At 38.4% G+C, this 17,386-nt stretch overlaps 1 long non-coding RNA gene across 2 annotated transcripts; it reads right to left on the bottom strand.

Annotated features, from left to right (window-relative positions):
• Positions 1 to 772: 772 nt before the first annotated feature.
• LOC121110323 lies at positions 773 to 8,097 on the bottom strand. Of its 2 annotated transcripts, none has more exons than XR_005858666.2 (5): positions 7,983 to 8,057; positions 5,966 to 6,034; positions 5,202 to 5,347; positions 4,150 to 4,263; positions 773 to 1,583 (listed from the first exon to the last, which is right to left on the bottom strand). It is a non-coding gene; the product is annotated as an uncharacterized LOC121110323 (long non-coding RNA). The 2 variants fall into 2 exon arrangements; XR_005858665.1 differs by having other exon boundaries at positions 774 to 1,583; positions 7,909 to 8,097.
• Between the last annotated feature and the right edge of the window lie 9,289 nt (positions 8,098 to 17,386).

Here is a 17,386-nt window from a genome sequence, read left to right as displayed (position 1 = left end):
AGATGGAGGGTAGTGACTGGGTGCATCTGGGTCAGATACACAGTATTTGGCATTTCCCAATCTCATTGCTAGATTTTTTTTTATCATATAAACCTGTATTAGTATACCAGTAACACATCTGCTGAAGAATTTATTTTCACAGTTTACTGTTAAATATGTAACGCTTAGCATTTCAAATCCCACTATGATTCTTTTTTACATCTGAAAAGGTTAGCTCTTCTGTAAGTGACTTATGAGATTGTCTATTTTAGGCAAGTGCCCAACCTTGTTTTTGGCTATGGATCTAGCAGAGCAAAACTTGTGGACTCATTTTCAATGATGTTTTGGTATTTAAGGGCACAACAAATGCGAATATGGTAGCATTTAGGTAACATCTGTGTTCTACAGGAGGCAAATCTTGAAATATATTTCAGTATAGTAGCATCATTCTGGAGCTTTTCCTAAGAGTTTACCTGCCCAATGTGCAAAGAAAAACAAATGAAAAAAAAAAAATAGGGGACATTTGCTTGCAAAATTTGGATAGGATTATGAATATATGAACCGAAATGTGTTGTTTGTGTATCTAAACAATAGAAGCTAACTGGGTAATCATTTTATACCAGTACTTTCTACTTTTCAAAAGATCTTATAAATAGCAGCGTTGAAGAACAAACATAGGAGCAGATGAATGTATTCATATGAAGAACAGTAAATGTAGCCTATAAAGATTCATCACTGTATAGTCAGTACTTCTTAATTGGGGCCTAACAGAACAGTATAATGTAACAGTACAACAATGCTGGGGAGCTTTTTTTATTTTTTTTATTTAAACCCAGGCGGTTAGTAATTGATATATAACCTGGAGCATGAAGGTTTGAATTTCCTGGATGTCTTAAGCTGACTCCTGGGCTTTGAAAAATTTTTTTATTCTTACAATAACATTTGATATCCTATTGTACTTTGAAGTCAGATTAGTTCCACTGGATTGAAGTACATTCTTTTTACCACTTCTGAATATGGGGTCAGTCGATTTTGTTGAGGGCAAGGCTCTGAGGAAGGGTAAGCAGGAATGCTAAGATGACCTTCTTCATACATTCATACGTTCTCTAAAGCGTGTCACTTCCTATTTGTCTCAGTCACATTGCTCAGATACAGTATCTTCTTTTCCAGCTGTAGCATGAGAGAATGCAGATGGCAGGACTGCTGGCTGTGATCACTGTTCCAATTGCAGAAATGCAGTCTTTGCAACTGTGCTTGAGCAGCTGCAGAATGTAGGGTGATCTGGCAGTTTTCAGCTCCCTATTGTAACTTACATTCATGTTTACCACCAAGGTTGTGTGCATGTCCATCTGTCTATTGGTATGGGGAAAGCTAATAGGTACTCTATCTGGGGATGTGTTTTCAGGCAGACTGAAAAGCCATTCTAGCTAAGGGTAACATTTAGTTCTCTTCCTGCTTGTCCCAGGTACGTTTTCCAAGTGTCAGTCTCAATCTCTTTCTGTTTCTTTGCCCTTCCTTCTTTCTGGTGCATGCAGCTGTCTTTGTGAAATGGATTTTTCTTCTATTTGAATTTCACTGTTTTTTTTTTTTTCAATCCTGGTTGCCTGGGGGGCAGAACAACAGATTATTTTCCAGTCTTCTCCATGTTGCTCTTACATACAGTGAGCAAGACAACACTATATGTCGTCAGTACTTGCAGATGATCAAAAGTACTCCCTGCTATGGTTAGCTCTTCTTTTTATCTTGTTTTCCTTAGATATTTTTATTTAAACACTACTACCGTGTTTCCTGTGCCCATTCAATCAGCTTTGTGGCCTGAGCCACTGCTGAGTCATCTTGCTTATTGAGAGTACAGGGGCATGCTATGCCATCCAGGAGCTTCGCCCAACCCAGCTGTATTGACTGGGGGCATGATGAGCTCATCCTACCATGCTGATATCATGCTGTTAGCAGAGCAACAAAAAAACTTCTATTTGGTTGTTATCTTAGTTTATGACAGACTTAAAAAGGCAGAAGCATTTCTGCTGCCTTTGGATGAAGCAAGATGAAGCCTGGGTTCTTCACATGTACTTGTGCTTGCAGAGATTTGTTTTCTGACGCTCTGTAATGTGGACAGAGCTTTCAAATAAAATCCAACAACAGGACAGAGTATTATGGTAGAGGTGAGCACTAGATTCAGAACTGCAATCTGAACTTCTCTCCCCTTCCCACGCCCAAATGGCAGCTGCCCAGTCTCAAAACAGGAAGCATGAGTTTATCTTGTTGTTGGTCATGGTTCTCTTGTGCCTCAAGTTCTCCCTTTTTATGTGACTAGATTGTGCTAACCATAGATAAGCAGTTTAGTGACTGGACTGGTGCCCAACAAGGATCTTTTAGGAGAGAGCTTTTCAGATTATCCCGAAGATAGAGCAGAGATTTTGGCCTACTTTAAAATGCACAGTTATGACAATTGCTTTCCACTGAGGACATGACTAGAGGGAGAAGAGTCTCTTTTTTTTTTAGAAATTAGCTTGCTAGTCAAATGTTTGCTAAGGAAGTGGGAGAACCAGCTCCTCTGAGGGTGGCTTGTTCAAGAGAGACATCCGCAGTACTGTGCTACTTCCTTGCCTTTTAATGCTGTGTCGCAGTGCAAAAAAGGTATCAAGATTAATTGAACTGAAGAGAAAGGAACAGTGTTTACTAAAGAACGTGGTAGCCAGGACATATACTGGTCCTTGCTTCCGTGTGTGTTTGTTCTGCCCAGGACAGGGACCTCATGGAGAGAGTATTTCTATAGATGATTTAATCAAGCAGAGGAGGTGAATGATGCCTGTAAGCAGAGAATTGGGCTTTAAAGTTAATTTTAAGTAACCGACCCATTGAAAGTAGAGTTGGAAAGTAATTTTGGCTTCTCGTGCCAATCTACACCTAAATCTCACTAAAGTGATGGGCTTTTTTTTTTTTTCTCTGGCTCTTTTCCTGAGACAGTTGGAAAAGTAAGGTGCAGTTGGATTAATTTATTATGTTTTAAGTACTTTGTTAATAACATGGGGAATATTTTGTTTGATAATTTTGGTGCTCTAGGGATATTCAGTGTGATGTTTTTGCTAAGCTGAAGCCCGTTATTTTGTAGGCCTTGAAGGTGTCAGGTGCATCAGGTCTTCTGTGTCAGGTATTAATTTTCAGTGAATCCTGCTAAATATAGGACAGCCTCAAAACAGTTCTCTGTGCTCTGCATTAAACAGTGTGTAAAATCCTGCTTCTCTCTGTAGTAACACAGCTACCAGGGGACTCAGGGGACAGCTATGTCAGACCCGTGAACAAGGAGCCTGCAGAAAATCTTGCCCTGGGATTCAGCTGATGTTACTCTGTCAGCCTGAATCACTGCAGGAAGGATGGAACAGCAATACTTTTCTATATCTCAACACCGTCCCTTACATTAGTCTAGTTTATGTAACATGCTACATTGCATAGTTTCATTTCAATCTATGCAGTGTTATACTGTTGGCATGTTACTATTGCTATTCGCTTAAAAATAGAGAATATATAACAGGGAATGTATGCTACTGCAAGGGTGACAGATGGAATTCTTTCACTTGTGTAAAAAATGCAATGCAATGCATATTTATGCAATTGCTTTTTTACTGTGTAGCAATACAATGAATGGGTCTTTTTGTCTGATTGTAATCCTTGCAATGCTACAGCCTTCTGGAGATTGTCCTATAAATCAGATGGTGAGGACGAATCTACTTCTCAATAGGAAGTAGAAAAGATGCACCTTCTTGTAGAAAGTAGAAAAAGTCCACAGGTATTTAATTATAAATACCAAAAACATATTTTCTTTTGCACAAAAGAAAAAAGGTCGTAATAAAATCAAATATTCTACCAAGGAAATGTTAGCATGCTTTGAATGTTCATATAGTTCTACCCTGAATCAGTTCTTTTTTAGGAGACCTTCTAGATAGCTGAAAGTCTTATTCTAAGCCCTTCTGCATCTCTTTGTAGCTATTTTCCATACTAATTTACAAAAGCTGTGGAAGAATATGTAAAACTTCTTTCTTTTGGATCTTTGGGATGCTTAAAAAAAAAAAAGCCCTGTAAAAAGTATTTTCAGAAGAAAGCAGTTCCTAAATAAGTCCTAAATAAGTGATCCCAAACAAATTCAGTAATTGGGAAAATGGGAGTTCCTACCTTGTCTTCTGGAATACCTCACTACGGCTAAGGAGCACTCTTAGACAAGCAGAACTCCACGTGCTTTGTAGGCTGGATTCTTCCTGCTGTAGCTGCCTTGTACTGTCTGTGAACCTACAACCAAAGGGATTGTTTGAAAGCAGATGTGGCAAGTTCTTAACAGACGTTTGAATCATGAGATCCTAAGTAATGTGAGAGTTCTTATCTCCAAGGCAAATTTCTATTTGTCGATACAGTGTATATACGTATTTGTTCTATTACATAATGTTCACTGTTTTGTTAAGCTGTAATTGCTAAGCAAATTAATCCCTTCGGTCCCCATAATACAGATCTATTATTTTTAAAGTTGAGCTGCTTATTTAAAAATCCAATATGATTTAATCTGCCATTTTCTCCGGTAATATCAATGGACTTTTCCAGTCATTGTACTAAATTTGCTAAAGAGAGAAGAGCTAAATGAGCTTGTTCAGTGTTGCCATCTATCACACACTACTGGAGAGCGTCCTTAAGGAGTTGACATATTGCTTATTTGCATTTTACAGTTACAAAATAGAACAATTCTCCTATTATAAGCTTGAGTTCTAGAGTTCTGTAACAGTAGTGTGTTTATTTACTGTATTTTAGAGATGGCATGGGGGAGACCTCATTGTTGCCTTCCAGTACTTGAAGGGAGAGTATGCACAGGAGGGGGGGGGGGGGGGGGTACATCTCATTACATTGGTGGATAGTGGTAGGACAAATGGGAATGGCTTTAAACTGAGACAGGGGAGGTTTAGGTTAGATGATAGGAGGAAGTTATTCACACAGAGGATAATGATGCACTAAAACAGGTTGCCCAAGGAGGTTGTGGATGCCCCATCCCTGGAGGCATTCTGAACCAGGCTGGATGTGGCTCTGGGCAGCCTGGTCTGGTGGTTGGTGACCCTGCCTATGGCAGGGAGTTGAAACTAGATGATCATTATGGTCCTTTTCAACCCAGGCCATTCTATGATTTTTAGGTAGTAGGAATGCATTTCAGAAGGTGAGCGCCTTGTAAATGCGCCTGCATTTACCTGAGCAGAATTGGTGGTCTCTTAATGCCTACTTGAGGGTCCTAATGCTGGGAATGCCATGGTGGGCTGACTGCTGTAGACCCATCGTCGCTCTGCAGCCCCTACTGCCCCATCTTGTCACTGGTTGGAGCACAGCAGCCAGACCCCTAGGAGGGGAACAAGGGTGCCATAGTGTGCTGCAGCTTCTCTGTGTTTTGGAATGCCTCAGAGTGGCACTCACAGTATTTTAAGAGGAAAGCAGTTAATCAAGTGTTGTACACCTCGTCCTCTCTTTGGCATTTGGATAACACTGTAGAGCCAATGACAGCACAAATCTCTCCCTATGCACAGACAACAGCAGTGATTATTTGCAGCATGTTATAATAATTTAATTGTTATTTTAATAGATTATTGACAATTTGAGTCAAAAAATAAGAAGTCTCTTATAAAATCATACCTTGTCATTTGCTATTTTTTGGAAGCACAAAGCATATGGCACTAATGCAAATATCATTTATTTAAAGGTATGATTTTAAAGCATTTTTTATACTCTGTCAGCAATGACATCTGTATGTATTTTGTATGCAGGCAGATTAGTAGTTTTATTTTAATTTGCTTTAGCTTCATGCAACATTAGTTTGCTAAATAAAATTAGGGAAAATATGCAGAGAATTACTCAATCATTAGTTTATAGAAAAGTTAAAAAATAAAATAAAATACTGTTATACATAATTATGTAGAAACACCAGGAAATCTCCAAATTGACAGAAAATAAAAGCCCAAACCTGGAAAGGAGCAAGAAAATGAAAATGAAGGCAGGAATTCTTGTTGCTATAAAACTTCTGATGCTTCAACTGAGAAAAGAAAGAGGATAAAGAGCAGAGTTTATATATTGGATCATAGAATCATCAAGGTTGAAAAGATTTACAATGTCATGCAGTCTCTCTGCCTATCACAAATAGTTCTCCTTAAACATGAAATGTAAAGACTCTTCTATTAAAATTCCCAATTCAAAATCTTTGCAATTTCTTCTGAGAGAATCTGGCCTTTTCAGAAAGGCTCTGGTTGAGCATCACCCTCACTTCTTGACCGGTTTGTTTGACACACCATTAAATAGCAGCAAGAAAATGAAACTAAAGGAAAACACCCCTGCATTTTTTTTCCCCCACGGATAGAATATTTTTCTTCCTTCCTTATGAAGCAGATAGAGATTTTTACGGGGTTTATATCTTTTTAAGTTCTCCTGGGATTTTTAGGTTAATTTTCTTTCTGATTAATTCTCTCTAACCCATGTGCAGCTACCTTGGTCAATAATCTCTGTAAACTGTGACTGCCAGCTCTTGTCACACCTGTGCCGTCAGCGTGACAAACAGCATTAATAACTGAGTGTTCAAGCAGTCTGCATGGACATGTTTTAAAGCTGTTTAATCTGTTGGACACTCAGAAAATATTCACAGTGAATACTTCAAAGGAATAGGTGTTAAAGTAAAAGGAGTTTCTGAAGCTTACAGATATTCTTCCCAGAAAAATATTCACATAGCTTTGCCTGTTCTTGGGAAAGGGTTAGCAAACTCTGAACGAAAAATATGAATAAAGTAGTATGAATTACTTCTGCTGTCTGATCCAAACAAGTAGAAAGGCCGCAGTTAAAGCTACATGCCAAAATCTACATATTGAGAGTCAGAAGAGATTTTTCAGGTGCTTTGCAGGGATGGACGGGTTGTCACCACACTTTACACCGCATAGGAAAAGAGAAGCATCCCTGTTTCCTTTATTCATTCACTGCTCAGTCTTGCTCAGATGTGTTCTCTGAGGCTGGAATATCAGGAGCTATTTGTCAACATCACCTTCTGTGAACAGGCAGAAAAGGAGGAGCAGGAAGATCCCTGCTTTTCTTGAGATTGCTGACAGCACAGTATAATCCAGAGTAGAAGCAACAGTCTAGGAGGTTTCTGGAGTGGAAGATAACCTTATGCAGGTGGTAAGAGAGCCTTCCAGGGGAACTGCTCCACTAGACCTGCTGTTTGCAAACAGAGAAGGACTGGTAGGAGATGTGGATGTCAGACGCAGTCTTGGGCAGAGTAATTACAAAATGGTTCTCAATTCTTGGTGAATTCAGGAGGGAGGTCAGGAAAACTGCTGCCTTGTACTTCCAGATGGTGGACTTTGAACCATTCAGTACACTGCTAAGAAGAATCGCTTGGGCATCTGTCCTATAGGATATGGGGGTCCTGGAAGGCTGGACCCTCCTGAAGGAAGTCTTAAAGGCACAGGAGCAGGCTCTCCGTGAGTGCTGTAAAATGAGCTGGAGGGGGAGAAAACTAGTGTCGGTGAACAGATAACGTTTGCTGAGAGTCCTGGAGAAGAAGAGAGCCCTCCTGCGAAAGAAGGGATGGACAACTCAGGGAAAGTACAAAGAACTTGCTAGTATATGTAGGGAGAAAATCAGAAAGGCAAAAGTCTTTCAATTTAGCCCTTGTAGTAAAAGAGAACAAAAAAGTTTTTTACAAATGTATTAACAGTATGAGGAGGGCTAAAAAGAATCTCCAGGGAACGTGACCACTGAGAGTAAGGAAAAGGCTGAGGTTCTCAGTGCCTTTGTGTTACATCTGTCTGTAGAAGTCAGACTAGTTATCCTTGGGGTACTCTACACCCTGACCTGGAAGTCTCAGATGGGGAGCAGAATAAACCCCCATGGTTTATTGGAGACAGAGACCTACTACTCCACCTGGACTATCACAAGTTCATGGGGACAGAGGTGATCCGCTTGTGGGTGCTGAGAAAGTTGGTGGAGGTGATTACCAAAACGTTTTCCACAGTCTATCAGTTTTCTTGGTCAACTAGAGAGGTCTCAGGGAATTGGAATTTTGCCATTGTGACTTTCATCTACAAGAAGCATCATAAGGAGGACCTGGGGAGCTGCAGACCCATCAGCCTGACCTTGCTACCAGGAAATGTTATGGAACAAATCATCTTGAGTGAGATCATATGGCATGTACAGGACAACCAGGGGATCAGGCCTAGCCATTATAAGTTTCACGAAAGGCAGGTTCTGCTTGACCAACCTCATCTCCTTATATGATCATGTGACTCACCTGGTGGATGAAGGAAAGGCTGTTGACATAGTCTACTTCAACTTTAGCAAAGCCTTTGATCCTGTCTCCCACAGTATTCTTCTGGGGAAGCTAACAGCCTGTGGCCAGGACAGGTGTACATTTTCTGAGTAAAGAACTGACTGAAAGGCTGGGCCCAGAGAGTGGTGGCGAATGGAATTAAATCCAGCTGGCAATCAGTTACGATTGGTGTTTCCCAGGGGTTGGTATTGAGGACTGTCCTGTTTAATATCTTTATTGATGATGTGGATGAGAGGACTGAGTGAACCCTCAGTAGATGACACCATGTTGTGAAGAACTGTAGATCTGCCTACGTGTAGGAATGCCCTGTAGAGAGGGATCTGGACAGGCTGGATAGATGAGCTGATGTCAGTGTGATGAAGTTCAACAAGATCAAGTGTAGGGTCCTGCATTTTGGCCACAACTAGGCAGTGCTACAGGCTTGGGGCAGTAGCTGGAAGACTCTGCAGAGGAAAAGGACCTGGGGGTGTTGACTGATGCTTGACTTGATTGTGAGCCAGCCGCGTGTTCAGTAGTCAAGAAGACTAATGGCATCCTGGCTTGTATCAGAAGTACTGGTCCTCCCAGCAGGAGCAGGGAGGTGCTCAACTCCCACTCAGCTCTGGTGAGGCCACACCTTGAGTACTGTGTTCAGGCACCTCTCTCCGTGAAAAAGACATTGAAGCCCTGGCGCATGTCCAGAAAAGGTCAACAAAGCTGTTGAGGGGTCTGGAGCACAAGCTTTATGAGGAGAAGCTGAGGGAATGGGAGCTGTTTAGTCTGGAGAAGAAAAAGCTCAGGGGAGATCTTTTCACTTTTTCCAAGTACCTGAGAGGAAGTTGAGGCAAGGTGGGAGCCGATAACTTCGCCCATATAAGAGCAACAGGACAAGAGAAAATGACCTCAAGCTGTGCCAGGGAAAGTTCAGGTTAGATATTAGGAATAAATTCCTAGAAAGAGTTGACAGGCACTGGAACAAGTTGCCCATAGGAGTGATGAAATTACTGTCTCTGGTGATGTTGAAGATAAATTTAGATGTGGCACTGAGAGACATGGTTTAGTGAGTAGTATTGGTCGTAGGTGGAAAGTTGAACTATATGATCTTAGAGGTCTTTTCCATCATTAATGGTTCTACCATTCTATGAATTAAAGCCTTAATAGCAAGTACTTTATGAGCTTCTTTCCATGTGAAAATTTGCTTCAAGTGTCTGCTTAACCCACATACCTACACATGTAATGTACTAGCTCGGACTTTCAAACAAAATAACGATCATAAGATTTCCTAGTTTTTATACAATAACTCCATTTTTTAGGCAAAAATTCCTTCAACCCAAATGAAAAATGTCATGCATGACTCACACTTCAGGTCTGTGGGCTGATGACCTTCATCTTGCATTTTCTCTACAAGGTGCTAATATAGAGCTGCCACCTCTTACAAGGACACACTTCCCTTTCAAGCCTCAGACCTTCAGTATATAGACATGCTAAATACAGCTCTTGACTGTCATCACTCTAGCAGTAGTTCATACTGTATGTCAAATTTCATGCCTCTTAAATGTTATCTTGCTTTTAAATGGAATGCTCACAAAAGTGGATATTCCTTCAAATTATTAAGAAAATCTGTTGTGATGTTTTTGAGTTAAAGGTTGTAGACCTGCTCTGATCCTAACATATGCTTTTTTAATTTAGTTTTCCTGACTGCCTCAATGTCATTTTGCTAACAATTTTACTGAAAGTTAAATATCCCGGGAGCCTTGGATGCTGGCCAAGTTTTCATCATAAATTCCTCACTTTGATCACTTACCCTGTTGAATTTTATTAGGTGCTAATTTTGTGAGAATACAGTAAATAATATTTTCACTTATGTTAAGAGCTTAATGGAGGATTACCATTGACTTAGCTTCAAGTAGTATTAGTCCCTCAACAACAGGGTTGTTTCACAGGGATTTATTTCATGGGCTAACTAGGGCTTCATGTGGCACATAAACAGCTGCTGTGAGGCTCTTTTAAAAAGAGAAGAAATCTCGCAGTCTGAATCTCGCTATTGTGTACAATAGTAAAACTAGTGAGATCTTTAGCTGAGGGCAGTTAGTTTTCTTGCTCAAGAAGTGTATGTATGTGTTATGGAACAGTGCCGCAGTTGTTAACTGCACCTTTCTAATTCTGTAGTTATCTCCTTTTCAGAGGTATTTGGAGTACTGAGAAACAGATGGAAGCATCTGGGTAAGACAGGAAATGTCAGATCATACATTGGGGCTCTCACTGATTCTGTGACAATTTTTGTATGACTGAGAATTTGAAAACCAGTGATTTTTCACAGGCCACATGAAGTAAAGTAATTTTTAACTTCTTCTTTGGAATATAAGTATTGTTATTACAAGAATGTGTCTGTACATAACTTTAAAGAATAACAAGCCTTGTTTTAAGATTAGGCTATATTTTTTTTAATGGTATGTTCTATTTTGTACATAATTAACACAAGGAATGCCTGAATTCCTATATCTTATTCTTGTATTTGACCTTAAACATATAAAAATAAACTCAAGGGCTCTTACAGAAATGTGTAGATGAATTAAGTATTAATGGTATTTTTTTTTCTGAAATACAAAGAAAATCTGAGTGCAATTCTTAGGTGTATGTCATAAAAAGGTATATTAATACAATTATAATCTAATGAACTATTTTTCAGTTCCATTAAAATCTAATTACTCATCTAGATTTGTACAGCTGGGTCTGGAAATTAATGATGAAGGTTTGTTTCTTTGTCATACATTTGCTAACCTTACTCATAACAACTTCAGTTAGCTAGGCAGCCAAGATTCACAATTTTTCTTTGGAAAACTTCAGCTGCCTCTGAGTCGATTGGAATTATTGCTATACCTTCTCTCTATTTATAATGTTATTTTCTAGAGATGATCTGCATTTTTTCAGTGTGGTTGATGTGATCTCATTAGCAATCAGATCTCCTTTATGCATTCCCTGTTTTCAGAGCTAAAATTTGGTTATTTTCTCATTTGTTATAACATCTAACTTCCCATGGATCCTTCTTGCATTATGAATGGACTTTCGGAAGTTCTTAGGCAGTAGTAGCAATTCTGAGAATGATTTTAGAGCTGCTAGATACCAAACACTTCCAAGCTGCTTCATCTAGATGCCTAACAAGGAAGAAAAGTCTCCTGAAAGATTTGTCAGAGGCTGCAATAGTTTTGCCCTCTAACAGCCTGGCCAGTGACAGTGACACTCAATTGCCAGAAACACTGGAAAAATCCATCTTCCATAAAAAGAGGTTTATAATTAACATCTCTTGATCCTTTATATAAACTAAGTTTCTTAGTTTACTTCATATCAATGGGGGTATAAAAAATTAAAGATAACCTTTGTGTTGCATACTTTCTTATTGAGCTTATTTATGCCACAAAAGGTGGCAGGTTTCCCAAGCTTCCTTATGGCAGTTTTCCATAAAAGTTTAATAGAATCAGATCGGGTTCTTCTAGTACCTATGATGTAATACAAGTGCATTTCACCATTTCAATGAGTATTCTTATTGTTAAAACCAAATAACAATATTCTGTGCCATTCTCACTGGAGATCTCCAGAGGAGAACCTACCACACAAACACTAAAATAAATTACTGATTTTTTTTGCAAATGGACCCACAGAATATGGTCTTTGAATCAAATAGATTAGATAGATTTTGTAGTCTTTAAGACCTCTGCCCCCACCTATAATGTCTTTTTTCTTTACATTTCATCAGTCTCTGCTATTCTATATGATGTCCTCTTAGTTGTTAGAGAGAGAGGAAGGAAGTAAAGCCACTGGAAGAAGTCAAAAAGTTTGTTTCATTAAAGTTTCACCAATGGAAGAGAGAAAAATCTCAGAGCACTGACATTGCATCAGCCACAATAACCATTTTGTACAATAGAAAAATCATATTTGAAGTAAACTTCCTTTTATAGTCCAGCCTATATCGTGGTTTAGCTATGTGTCAAGTCCGTTTGAGCTACCTAAATTTCAATGCAGCTATAGTTCAACAAATTCTTTAAAGAAAGCTAATTTTCAGAAACAACAGTCGGGATTGAGAATACACTGAAATAATTGCCTCAGCTCCAACAAGCTGAAAGAACATCTGATCAGCTCTTTAAGGTGTATTCTCTATGAGAAAGGACTCAGAGCGCTGAAGGATATAGCTGGCATTCATTGTCCTTGCTTTAAATGATTCAGAAACAGCACCATAGAAAGAGCCTGAACCTGCAATGGAATAGAGCTAACATTATGGAGGAAGCAAATTTTAAAAAAAAATTGCTTGCAATTTCTTCTGGAGTTGTTTACAATGAAATATCTAGTCGATTCATTAATTTTGTTGTTATTATTATTGAATGTTGAATTATCTTGGTAGATAGCATTAAGATATTTTTCTTTAGCCTCTTTTTCCTACCCATCACTGTAACCAAGCAAGCTGACAAATGGAGAACAGCAACCAATCATTGTATGTGGTGAGCTGACTACTGTCAAGAGAGTTTGTGACTCAGGCAGAATTACCAAGTTTCAGGAGTGGGGGCATGTGCTTTCTGTCCCAGTGACAGGGCTGTTTTGAGGAGTGGTAACAATAAATGTCACCTTGTTACAGAATAATCTCATCTGGCAGGCAATAATCTAGATCCCATTGGCAAGAAGGGTGCTTAAATGACTTCTAGCTAGGGGAATAAAGCTTCTCATGACTAATCTATTTCCAGAGAAAGAGTTACATGGGAAATCAAATTCAGTCACCCCATAAATTCTCTGTGTGAGTTTCAGGTATAAACAGAGTTCTGTTAGGTCTGTGAAATGAACAAATAGGCAGATTTAAAAGCACATGAAAAAGAAATAAATAAAAGGAAATAGAAGAGATTAGCAATAAAGAGTTAGCTAGAGAAGCCTTCATTATCCTTATGTCTTAATGGAACATTTTTTGCATTACACACTTCAGAATGAGTTATGTAACTGTTACCACCATTTTAGAAATGTTCAGACAGCTCAGACATATGAGATACTCAGTAGATAGGCCTCCCATTCTTACACACTTCCAGAAAGAACCAGCTTTCTGCATGAAAATATCCTTGACTAAATGAGTAGTCATAATTGCATATAGATCAAAGTGCTAATCAGCTTGGCTGACAGCACCAGGGATGGAAAGCACTAATATTCTATTCATTTGAAAAATGTTCCTTCCTACTGTGAAACACAGACATGCCTTGCATTCGCTGGTTTAATATGTTTTGAGGTTCATAAAGTTTGGCTTCTGTCTTACAAGTTTTTCTTGGCAGATGTCTATCGATTGGCACCTTTTCATTAAGCCAGCAGCCACTGGAAGAAGCATTTAATCTCTGAGCAGTTCTGTTCTAGCAAGGATGTGCTGGAGTAGAGGTCCTTGTACAGGACCCTGTAACAGAAGATCCTTGTACCAGAGCTCACAGCCCAAAGCTCTAATTTTGTAATGATCTGTCTGTCCAAAGGTCCCTGAGCCAGTGAAGAATTTATTATGTTGGCCTCTCCCGATATGGAGGTGTCTTGAATATGGAAATATTCAATATAATATGAAATGGTAATAAATCAAGAAATCTAGGATTCAGAGCAACAGTCAGTGAAGGAAAAAATAGAAATGTAATTTTACACTTTAAAATGAAAAAAAGGGGACTAAATGCTCTGTCTGTGTAAGAAAGAGTTGATGATAAACTGGCAGGTATGCTGATACAGTACTGCATTTTCCAGTACTCTATTCAAGGATTGCCATTAAACACCCTTAAAATGCACAGCACTATATCAGGCATCGGCAGAGCTTTGAGCTTTTGGGAGACACTGCCATGATCAGGTGTGTGGGCTTTGTTGGCTTGAATTCCTGTTACAGTTATTTCATGACAAAAAGTTGAAAGGTGTTACCAGAGACAAGAAGAAGCCAGAAGAAAATAAAGATATGTAAAGATTAGAAGAAGCATAATTTTCAGGTTCTGAAGATTATTATATATTCATTTTTGATCCAGTTATTGGGATAATAAATGCCTGTACTGGGACAGACGGCTATTTAGCATTTATGACCGTTGATGTGATTTAATATTAGGAAATAAAGAAGCTAGTACTGCCACAGCTTCACTTATCTAAAGTTATGACACTAGTTTGTATGAAAGAACTATCTTTTACTAGTTCAGCTGACAGAGCTATGAAAAGAGAAAACCAAAAACCCACTTCTTTTCTCCTTCTCCAGATCAGAAGCTGGAGCAGAAAATTCTCAAATTAGACGCAGGGTAAGAACAAGCAGTTTCAGCTGTGCTTCTTATATGCTAATTGATACTGATAAGCACATATGGGAACAGAAAGTTTTCGAGAGAAGGAGAATTACTTCAGGATCAGAACAGAAAAGAATATTATTTATTCTACTGAAAAAAGCAGTATCTCTGTGGGCCTATGTTGGATCTTTGACTTCAAATATTTATAAGAGTTGTGAGTTTTAGTTCCCAGGTATTTCTTTTGAAAGTATTTTATGTCTCCTTTGAATATCAGGACTGAATAATGAAAGATGAAGTAGCTGCTTTGTGAAAATTTTTTCCCAGTGGTAGCTGATATTTATGTCTTGCATCAACTGCATGTGTGAATTCATTTTAGTACACAGTGGGGATGTTGCTTTGTCCAAATAATTTCAAAGATGCCATTTTGTGCACAAGATAAAATTCTGGAATGTACATATGACGCTGATGACTCTATTGTGAGAAAAACAGCGTGATCTGTGTTTCTATGCTCAGCTTCTGTTTGTACTCCAGCTGCTAAAAGCAGAACATTTAAAACATTAATTTAATTTCTTCATTCCAGTGTCCTTAGGAGTTTAGATTAAGAATGTTATTTGACATTTGATTGCATATGTCCATCAGAAGCCATAAATAATTTAAATTGATTGATTGATACATTCATCATTTCCCAGTGTTCTGGTTTTGCAATAAAAACAACCTAATATGTAAAATGGCTGGAATAATGAGGTAGAACATTTAGTTTTTCAACCATCATAACCTTGTCTGGGAAAACATGATGCTAATTTCTGGGAAACGTGCAGTCAAATAGCATTATGTTTCACCTTGATAGAAGACAGACCAGTACTGCAAATGAGAAAAAATAGAATCAATTTATCACAATAAATATTAGATAATCAATCATATTATTTCTATTGGAAGGCAGCTCCAGAATCTAACTACTCTACTTGCTAGGAATACATATATAATTTTCAGTCCAAGTATATGGTTTATTACCTTCTAGCTTAGATAACCATTTCTCCTTCAGCCATCATACTATCCCAATATATACAGAGAAAGCAATAAATTCTGTGCAAATTTATCCTATTGACTTTGATTCAAGGTTAAAGAACCCATGCTCTTTTAGTCAGTCTTGTTTATCTGAGAATCACTGAATCATAGAATGGTTTGTGTTGGAAAGGACCTTAAGGACTATCTAGTTTCATCCCCCCTTTGAGATCAGGGTGCTCAAAGTCCCATCCTGTCTAGTCGTGAAAACTTACAGGGATGGGGCATCCGCAGCATCTTCCAGTGCCTCATCATCCTTATAGTAAAGAATTTCTTCCAACTGTCTAAACTAAATCTTTCCTCCTTTAGCTTATAATCATTATAACTCATCTTATCTCTACACTTCCTGCGAAAGAATCCCTCCCCATCTTTCCTGTAGCCCCCTTTTAGGTATTGGAAGGCCACATTAAGATCACCTCAGAGCTTACTCTTCTCCAGCCTGACCAATCCCAGTTCTCTTATTCATAGAAGAGGCACTCCAGCCCTCTGATCATTCTCACGGTCCTCCTCTGGACCTGCTCCAACAGATTCATTTCCTTCTTATGTTGGCGAACCCGGTGCTAAACACAGTACTCCACATGACATCTCATGAGAGTGGAGAAGAGTGTAAGAATCATCTTCTTTGAACTGCTAGCTGCACTTGTTCAGATATTGCTCAGGATACAGTTGGAGAGTGTCTTCCTGTTTGTCCTCATAGCCTTTGCCTCCTCCATTTCCATTTTTTATGCACACGATGGTTTATCATGTCAAGCTTCTCCTTACATTGCATTGGTTATACTCCCTTTCTTATTTCTATTAAAAATCAGTCTCAGTATACATACACAATTAAAGCCTGAAATTCCTTCTCAGTGAACTTTTCCAAGAATTGATCTTTGCTTATTTACATTTCCAATTGTAGAAAAGTAAATTGTTTTGAACAGGCAAATACAACCACAAGTTTTCTGTAGGAGAGGGGAATCTGCTGCATTTGGAATCAACTAGCCAGGCTTCTGTAACTTGGAGCTGTCATAAATTCTGATCTCACAGAAGCACTTTAATCATGAATTCATCTCTGCATACGTTTGCCTGTAACTCTGGATACTGGCATGTAGTATAGCATGATGCAAATAAGATTCTAGACTATAGGCATGTTGATTTTGCTGAAAGAATTACTCCATAATCCACAAGGAGAGTTTGAGAGATGATCTATTCAGCTATTTAATGTCACAGAGTCTAAAAGGGTTGCTTTTATCTGTTAATTTCTTGCTTACAAACTTTTTTTAATTAGTAATCAGGCTTTAATTTCTACAAAATTTTAGTTTTCTAAGTTAGAAAAAATCATCAGAACTGGACTAATATAAAATGGAGTTGGAGATGATGCCAATAAGTATCTGTATGAAATCTATGTCCCTAAATTTTAAATTTTATTTGTTGTAAATTTAATCGTTGGATTTTGAAATGAAAATCATTTCCTAAGGGAAAGCTAATTGAAGAAATTGGTTTTTAGTTCCTGTTTTTGAAGTAGAAGTGATATCATGATAATAGGATATTATGATACATTGTAAATAGTCTTTGAAACTGCAGCTGATATGCACATTCTTTCCTCCTTCACAATCTGTTCTCCCTTTTGACTTTTATCCGTTAAAAAGGTCAGCTAAGTAATTTAGTCTATGATCTGATGCAATGAATGGCACCATTAGAGGTAGCAAAATTTGTATGAGACCAGTTTATCTGGATGCCTACTGTATGTTTTATGCAATGACCTTTCTACACAAGTGGTTTTAAAAAGGAG

The sequence above is a fragment of the Gallus gallus genome, chromosome 3 (genome assembly GCF_016699485.2).
Source record: "Gallus gallus isolate bGalGal1 chromosome 3, bGalGal1.mat.broiler.GRCg7b, whole genome shotgun sequence".
NCBI lineage: Eukaryota > Metazoa > Chordata > Aves > Galliformes > Phasianidae > Gallus > Gallus gallus.
Note: the sequence above shows the minus strand (reverse complement) of the source record. Positions and strands in the feature narration are given on the sequence as shown.